The sequence below is a fragment of the Hipposideros armiger genome, unplaced genomic scaffold (genome assembly GCF_001890085.2).
Source record: "Hipposideros armiger isolate ML-2016 unplaced genomic scaffold, ASM189008v1 scaffold_300, whole genome shotgun sequence".
Lineage (NCBI taxonomy): Eukaryota > Metazoa > Chordata > Mammalia > Chiroptera > Hipposideridae > Hipposideros > Hipposideros armiger.
In genome coordinates this window covers 1,211,267-1,220,566 of record NW_017731650.1, presented here as the reverse complement: position 1 = coordinate 1,220,566, position 9,300 = coordinate 1,211,267, and positions in this window count along the sequence as shown.

The following is a 9,300-nucleotide window of genomic DNA, read 5'->3' as shown; positions in this document are numbered from 1 at the left end:
AGGATGGTTGCCACCAGTACTGGGCTTGGGTGTGGCTCTCTAAAATGGCCAGGACACCCTGAAGCCTACTGCTGCATTTTGGCTCCTGTAGGGCTCTGCCATTGATAAAGCCTCATGCAGTATGCCAGTTGGGTGAGATAGGATCTCAAGGAGTCACATGGTGGAATGAGTTGTGGTCACCAGGTTAATGTAGACTCTGTTTTGGTGCCAATGCTTAGCCTAGAGCTACTCAACAAAAGTCTCACAGCATACCAATGCCAACTTTACCTCGCCTCGAGCCCCCAGGAGTTGTCCAGAAAGAGTGCAATGTGGGTGGGGCTGGCTGTTCACCAAGAAAGTATCTCAGGCGTTGCATGAATTGGGCAGGGTGAGGTCCTGGGGAATCATCAGATTGGAGTGAGCGAAGTTCACCAGCCCAGTGTAGTTCAGATTTGGCCATGTGGGGAAGGGCTCTACACAGGATGATGGTGCCTGCCTGCTGGCTGCATAGGATGAGATTCTACACAGGGAAAATGGTGACTATCTCTCTAGTCCTCACCCTGTAGCCACACAACTCAGTCTCTCCTTGTATTTCTTCGCCAGAGCCCAGGGTGAGTGTCTGTAAGTGACTGAGTCTGTGCCTGGGCCCTTTAAGAGGATGTCTAGGTTTCCTGCAGCCTTCTGTTCCACCCAGAAGGTCAGAATCCCCACTATTGTTCACAGCCAGATATTGTGGGGGCTCCTCTTCCTGGTGCCTATACTCCAGGCTGGGGAGCTTCACGTGGAGCTGGGGTCCCTTGCTTCTGAGTGGGGACGACCTCTGTGGCCAAGATATCCCTCCTGATTCTCAACTATCACATGCAGGAGTGGGACTGGCCTGTTCTGTGTCTCCACCCTTCCTACCATTCTCGATGTGGCTTCTTCTTTATATTCTTATAGGACTTCTGTCCAGCTAGATAGATTTCCAGATGGTTCTCCAGGTTGGTTGTTCTATAATTTAGTTGTAATTTTAAGGTGGTCACAGGAGGAGGCAAATACAGTGTTTATCTACTCCACCATCTTGGATCTCCTTCTTAAGTGAATGTTTTGAAAATTCACTTTCAAAATGTATAATTCAAAAATAATTTGTGAGGTGGTTTCACGACAAGTTTTTAAAAATGTGCATTAACTGTTGAAGAACTGTATCTATCACCAAACAGGGTTCAGGCTTTAGAATGGAAGTGATTAGGTTTTGTTCACAGTTTGTGCGAGTTGATAAAATATTGAAGACTATCTTAATGTGAACCATGCCATTGGGGTCACATGAACAACAAGGCCACCTCTATGCCCTGCTTTACATTACCATAGAGTAAATGTTTTTACTCCAGTCATTGCTATGGCTATCAGCTGAGGCAGGTGAAAACAGGCTGTACCTTATCTTAGCTGCACTGTGAATCTGTTGCTTTCTGCCCTGGCTTCTCTGTCACAGTCCTGGGAAGATGCCTTTGGGAACCTGTTCAACCATTCTGCTGCATGGATAAAACCAAAAGGGAGAAAATGTTAACATCTCAATGGGGCAACCCTTGACCAAGGGACAATGGGAGACTAAACCATTACTCTTTGATCCCTCAGGTGAACAACTCTGAATAACATTCCACAGAGCTTCTTAAAGGGTCTTCAGCAGAATCAAGGTCCACTAGTCCAGTGATAACCAGTTTGATAATAAACCTTTGGTTTATCATCCTCTTCTCAATTTCACTCTACCAACCCTCTTACTCTTGTTTCTTAGGAATAACTACCCCTCAAATTACATTCATCTTGTCACAGGCTCTGCTTTTTTTGGGGAAACCCAGGCTAAGACAACTAAACCAACATATTCTATAGAACAGTTGTTGAAGAGGTCTAACGTCCCTGAGGAGGAGGTTCATCTTTTTAAACTAATTTGCAAATCTTATTTAGAAACATATAGTGGGTTGAGAACATGTTGGCCAAGTTCAAGAGTAAGGCTTTTAGGATCCCAGAGCCTTGGAGAGATCTCCAGAGGACATCTTTAATTTTAGCAGAGGAATCTTGAGGCCACAGAGGCCAGAGGGTTCAATTAGTAAGGGTAGGTAGGGGGGTGGACCAGCACTGCAGGGCCCAAAAAAGTAGAACTTAGGGCTTCAAAAGAAACTACATGTTGTTTTCCCATATTTTGAGCTCTGTATTCTCAACTATCTTCTAGGCATTGTTTACAAGACCAGTGCTCTAACCCCTGAGCTATGAGCCTACTACTCTAGGCATTGTTTAAAACGTGTTGTAACTGTGTGGATCTAAGTGATAATTGAATTAAAATTCTGGTGTCCAGAGTGTGTAGACCAGGTGGCTAACAGGTCCTGCAGAATGCCCCTTGGGTAAAGCCTATTCTTCTTTGACTGATAAACTAATAAGTGACAATAAGACACTCAGGGGTCAAAGACAAAGTGGATAAAATGTTCCCTAGGTGCTTTAGTCCTAGTTGTTTTTTTCTGCCTTGACCAAATTGCTGACATTCCATATCTCCATGCTGTGGAATTTTTTTGTATGTTCCTTTCACAGTGGCTCAGATAAGCTCTACTCATAACACAGGACACAGGTTTGATTTTTCAACCATGACTTTTTGGGGAGTTATGCCTAAGAGAGTTTGAAAGGGACTTATAAGACAAAGAAATCTTGCCTATCTCTTGAGTAAATATTTACAGATGAACTGGTGTATAAATTTATCATACCAAGAAGAGCCAACCTTTACATGAAGCATGACTTTTTTCAAGATTCAATAGGGTGTTATATAAGTAATAGGTAGTGGTGAAAACAATAAGAACAACAAATTATCAAGAATTTACATGTAGTAGGTTAGATACTGTCAGTAGGTACTTTCCACACACTATTTCTGGTCCTTAGTACAACCTTGTGAGGTCAATATTAATTTCCTATTTTCCAGTGGAAAAAAATGGAACTCATAATTCCTCACCCAAGGACATAATAGGTGGTGAACAATAGTGCTTGGATTAGAATAATAATCATGAGCATCACAATAACTAAGATTGCTGACACTTATTGTGTACATACTGACGACCATACCTGGGATGGACATCTTACATGCGTTATTTTATTTGATGCCCATAATAACTTCTTGAGTTAGTCATATCATGCCCATTCTATATATGAAGAAAGTGAAGTTTGAAGGTTAAGGAACTTCATCAGGGTCATACAATGGGTATATAACAGCTGTGGAATTTTACCTGGGATGTGAAGGGTTCCAAGGCCTTCACCCATTCCGCTAATGATGCTCTGAAAACAGATTTCTTATGTTCTTCCCTAGGCCTATCTCAACTGACATGTTTCTGTCAAGAATGTGACAGGGTAAGTTCCATTTCTCACTATTTTCCCCAAGGGTCTGATTAATGCTGCTCTCTTCAAGGAACTGCTAACTTGTCTAGTTTAAGCAATGTGCAAAACAACCGATGTGAAAATCCTCTTCCTCCAAGGCTTCTCTTACGCATGGTTCATTTTCTGGACTAACAAGACCTAGAGGTGGCCCTGCAGGGTCAACCAATGAGACATTGGTAAATCCTGAGCCTTGTGAAGCAATGAGCAAGGTTTAATGGAAAATGGGCATGTTTTATGGTAAATCAGTTTCATTTGTGAGATTTCCTCAAGCAGCGTCTAAGGATCCATGACAAGCTGGAAAACATGATTGACAGTTGATTCAGATGTCTTCTGTGATATTCTCCTTCCTTCTGACACAGTATGTTTGTTTCTTAAATAGCAGAATGATAGATTCTCGGGATTAAATGTAGGAAGAAATAATTTCATATGTAGGTTGAATAGCAACTTACTGGGCTTTTAGCAAACTTTCTGGGTCTTTGAAATTTCTGCATTCAGAGAAGAACCAAAGACAATACAAAGGAGAAAAACAACAGTTTCATTTTTATTTCTAGAGTTAGCAACAAGGTGTCAGACAATTTTCTTATTTTCTATTTGAATTCTTAAAAGACCCACCTTCTCTTTTTACTTTCACCCCTTAAAATGTCTCACCTAAATAGAAAGCATGACTTCTGTTGAGAGTTCCTTAAAATAAATGTAAGGCCTATTAGCTAATTCCTAAATAGCAGAACGATACAGCACACAAAAATACAGTTTTCACACACACTTGGGTACATAAACTAAATATAGTTTTCACACACACTCGACTACATAAACTGATGAATAATAAGCATGGATAGAAATGGGACCCACCACTAATTAGCTGTACTGTGTTGGAGAAAGCTCTTGACTTCTGGGAACAGTTTCTATATCTGTAAATTGGGGTTATCTCTTTTAAGAATCTATAAAATTTTTCCAGGTTCTAAGAGTTTTGTGTATTCTATTCTATACAAGTGCAAGATTACATTATGGATAATACCTAAGGAGAAAAGATGAGGAATTCCTGATTATACTTTTCTGCTAATTTATGAAATAATTTTTATCCCCCACCCTTCCCCCATGACTCATGGTTTGTGATCTTTCTTCACTGTGTTTCCTCCTAACTTCCCTCAAAAGCAACACCAGTGGGTTATAGTTATGAAATCTCTGTCAAGAGATCATTTCCCAAGAGGGCAATGCAGCTGGCCTGGGTAGCCTTCGATTTGACAATGTCACCAGAAAAATAATCTCTGCCAATGATTTAACCAAGACCAGACTCAAGAGTGAAAGCAGAGCCCAGGGGGTTGATCTGATTTTTTTTTTTCAAATCTTCTAATATGAAGTGAATGCAAACTTACAAGGTGGTCTTTCATAGGCTAATATCTATACTTTCTCCTTGAATTGCAAATAAAGGAACAGAGTGGGGAACCTGGTCTTGTAAAAAGAAAAGTAAACATAATGCCTGCCACACTCTTGCCTCATGCCCCAAGAAATAAGAGGAAAGGGAGCTCTAATATTTGTTGAGTGTCTTCCTGAAGTAAGGTATTTACTATGATAGACCATAGTAAATAAAACCTTAGCTTCTTTAATTTACAGATAAAAAGACTGGGGTTCAGCGTGGTTAAATATCTTAAAAATTGCACAGCTAGCCACTCGTGCAATAAGGATTCAGATGTGTCTCGTTTTCCTTCTTCCAGTGCTTGATTCCACTGTGCTAGCAGAAGCAGGGGGTAGCTCCCTGAGGAGCCCACTGACTACAGCAACTGTTGACATTAAGTTAGGTAATTTCTCTATTTTTCAGTTCAAGGATTTGAGTTGAATTTGTAAATGTTTTATGATGGAATCCTATAAAATTAGTGCTGTGTACACTCTGATTAGGATTTGGTGCTCATTGAGGTTCTTTTTACCTCTCAATTTTTTGTGGCTTTATAAGTAAATGCACTCAAAGAAGGTAAGAAAATATGTCCCCATAACAGAGGGTTTTGGGGACCCAGGGATATACGTTTATGAGGAAGCAGCCTCTGATAATAGCCTACATAGAGGGCTTTGCACAAAATGTATCCTTGGTGTGAATTTAAAAAATGACCTTTTCGTGAACTCCTGTGGAGAGTAAGTCAATGATGAGAAAGTATCATCTACACCACATTTTCTTTAGTTCTAATCAGAACATGTTGGTTAAGATTTCTGAAAATCAAATTACAATACGGCAGTTGGTGTCTTTGTAAAAACCAGTATCTGTTAGGCTGAAGTAGTAGCAACCACAAGAACTAGCAAAGAAGAAAAGATGAGGGTAGATGGTTCCCCCGCCCCTTTATTTTCACATTTTCCGTTTCCAGATTGCTCAATAATGTCTGTTGATAACTGAAAACCCACTGTTCATGGCTTTGACAGCAAATACTGCTGAATAACCCATTTCTGAATAAGTACTTCCGAGGCGTGCTGTGTGCCATCTCTGTTGGCCCTCATTTCCCTGTTTCTGTAAATATTAAGGAGTATTATTTCTTTTGTAGCCTTTGCCTTTAATCCACCAAAACGAAATAATATAGCTTAGAAAATCTAGTCAAATGTAGATTGAACTTGACATTTTTACTACTATTTTTAGTTCCGTTCCTGCGTCCAATAGGATCCAGCTGCTTGTATGCTCGTCTACAAAATCAGGAGACAAGATTGGTGGAAAGAAAAGCAGGTTTATTTCAAAATGCCAGCATTCAGGGAAGACAGTGGACTCCTGGTCACAAAGACTGTCCTCCTGCTCCTAATACGTAAGGAGGGTGGAACAAAGGGAAGAAGTTGGTCAGCAATTCCTGGAGAAAAGGCGCTTCCCAGAGGCTGGTTTGTTTCAGGGATAGGCATGGATCTTCTGCAGATGTAAAAACTTCTTTCAAGTCAGGGTCCTGGAGGTTTCCTTGAGGAACCAGGGTCATTGAGCCTGGTCTGCATAAGGCTTGGAGTAAACAGAACCATTGAAACTGGTATGCATAGTAAATCTATAATAAACAGGATCAGTAAGGTTTGGTGTGAGGGGAGGAAAGCAAAGCAAAGAAAAACTTTCAAAAAGTCCCAAGCTAAATGACACTGTTAAATTACACTAGAGGTTTAAATCTCAAAATAGAAGATACTTGTATAGAATTCTACCAGATGAAAAGTAGATACATTGTTCTGTCTCTCTCTCCTTTCTTTTTTTCCTCTCTTCCTCCTTTCCTTTCGCCTTTTTAAAAATTTTTTTTATTTATATCAAAGATACAAATGTGTAAAGCTTAGAGGCAAATAATTATGAAAAACAGCAATCCCTGTGTCTTCTCTAGCTTTTTCTCCCCAAAGGAAACTGTTCACCCATTTTTAGTTGCTGAATTTTGTATTTACTTTTTTGCCTCTAAATAACATGCTTATTTGGCTACTTCTTGATTTTTCAGTTTTATGCATTATCTATCAGTTTCTCACTGTAGAAGATGAGGATTTAGTTATCTTTCCTCCTCTATTCTCCCCACACCTTTGTACCCTTTCCATGTACAGCTGATCACTTCGCTATTGGTTAGATTGTAATTTTGTTTACATCAGTGTTATGCGTTATTGTAAGGAATATTCACAGGTTTGCCATGTAGTAAATTATACTTACTTTTTCTTTCTTGCATTTTCTTTTGTTCATGTGACTGTGACCCTCATCCCACTTTACGCCTGTTGGTCTGGTGTGAGGAGTAATAATGTCCACTGTCACTGTCAGTCTGTTCTAGTTTGGAAAACATGCTATCCAACACAAAGTCTTTGCCAATTATCTGGGGGTATTCTAGCCATTAAATTGAGCCTGAGGAAATTTCTTCCAGAGCCTTGTGGTTAACTTGAGCTGGAACTGGTTGCCCCCTCTATACCAGCTCACAGCTGTCATTCTGGACTCCTCATTGGGGTACATCACCAGGTGGAGTCCCCACAGCAGCCCTTTCTTATGTTGATCTCCTTTCCTGGCATTCTATGACTTCCTCTGCCTGGAGTCATTCCCTCCTATGAATGGGCCTGGGAGCTTCCACTTTCTACTATATACACTTGCATAACTTTTGATTTTTTTTTCAGTACAATAAACCTATATGTAGAGGGAAAGATTAGATAACTCTTGACTCTTCATAAAATTCTAACATATTAGCTTCCTTCTTCCCTCTTTTTTTTCTACCCCAGTCTCACCCCTCCTCCCATCCGTATTGCCCAACAGAGATGAATGGGCTCCTGAGAATTAACTGCCTGGAGGGCTTCACAAAGTCAAGCTTCCTATGTTGTGAAAACAGCCCAGAGCAACTGGGAGAGATTATGACTGACACCACACCAAGAGTGAGGTTGTTTTCTCGCTCCTGGTGTTCTGTGAGATGGGCATCACTGAGCCAGCATGGATGAATGCTACAGTGGAAATCTAATCATCCCTACCAGGGCTGAGGGGGTTGTCCTATAGACCTTCCATGAATAGCTGGTCCTTATGATAAGGGGGCTGGCTTTATGTCCTTAAAAGCCCCCCCCCCCCGAAAAGGAGGTGCCTAGGTTCTCCTTAGGTCCTTAGAGACATTTGGGGCCGATTACATTTTCCTCAAGCTATAATCTAATGATTATAATAAAAGTTTTGTGCCCCAGGATCTCTTCCGCTCTTTTTAAATGGTATTTTAAATTTTATGAAAATAATCATGTGTACAGTTTAAGATGTCAAATAGCTTATGTTGGAAAAAATGTTACTTGTTCTAACTTTCCCATCCCATGAAACCTGCACCTTGGAGGCAATACCACATTCAACACTTTAGTTATTTCTCCTTTTTAAAAATGTAACACGCTTTTACTTCTCTTTCATGATTTTTCTGTTAGATGTTACCTAATTATTTCCTACTATAGTATATTAGGACTTCTTATCTTTGATATCATTCCACTTTCCTCAACACACTCTCCCCTTTCCTCCCCATCCCCATTATCTTTAAGTCACAATTTTTGCTGAAGCCAACATCCAGAGTTTCCTCTGTTATTGGCCACATCATTACTTTCAGAGGTAAGTCACACAGACTTTGGCAGACACTTCTGCATGGCTTTTTTGACTTTTTGCACATCTTCCGTATGAGCAGAGGCGCTGATGGTGTGTGTCACAGGCTGCCATTTCAAGGGTGTAAGTGTAGTGAGCAGTCTTGGAAGATGGCACTAGTGTCCCCCACCCCGCAGGGCACAGGACAGGTTTGTTTTCTGTCCAGTAAGATAAAGATAATGTTTCTCTAGGGGACAAATGTCGTGCAGGTTTGCTTCCAGCCTGTAATAAAAGACTGGAGTTCCCTAATCCCAGGGCTCCTCAGCTGTGATACAAACCCACTGTGTGTGCAGAATCCCCCTGAGCCACTCTGTCACCTCTATAGGACTTGAAAAAAAGGGGACCAGGGTCACTATGAAGCTTCTCCTGCTTGCTGTTATGGATTCGTCAAAAAATTATTTGCCTCTGGTCCATGAGTCTTGTGTCTGTTGCCAGCATCTGTGAAACTATGGCAGGCTAGTTGGTTGGCTTGCAAGTAGGGTCAAGCCTCTGACTCTTCCCAGGTCTTTACAATAATGAACTCTGGCTTCTTTGTCTTTCCTGTACTTGAAAAAAGAATTCCCAGACTTTTTTTTTTTTAAATTGGGGAATTGGGGGAGGGGACCTGCCAAGTTGCTGTTCTTTAATCTTAGTTGTAGAGGGCGCCAGTCACCATCTGGCTGCCCATTGGCAACCTTTGGCCTCTATAAGCACAAAGTGCTGTGTTACAATCTTAGTTGTGGGTAGGTGTAGCCACCATCCCATGTGGGAGTTGAACCAGCAGCCTTGTTGTTAAGAGCACATGCTGTATCCACTGAGCCATCCGGGTTGCAGCTCAGCTCAAGGTGCAGAGTTTAGTCTTAGTTGTAGGTGGGCATAGCCCACCATCGAACAGG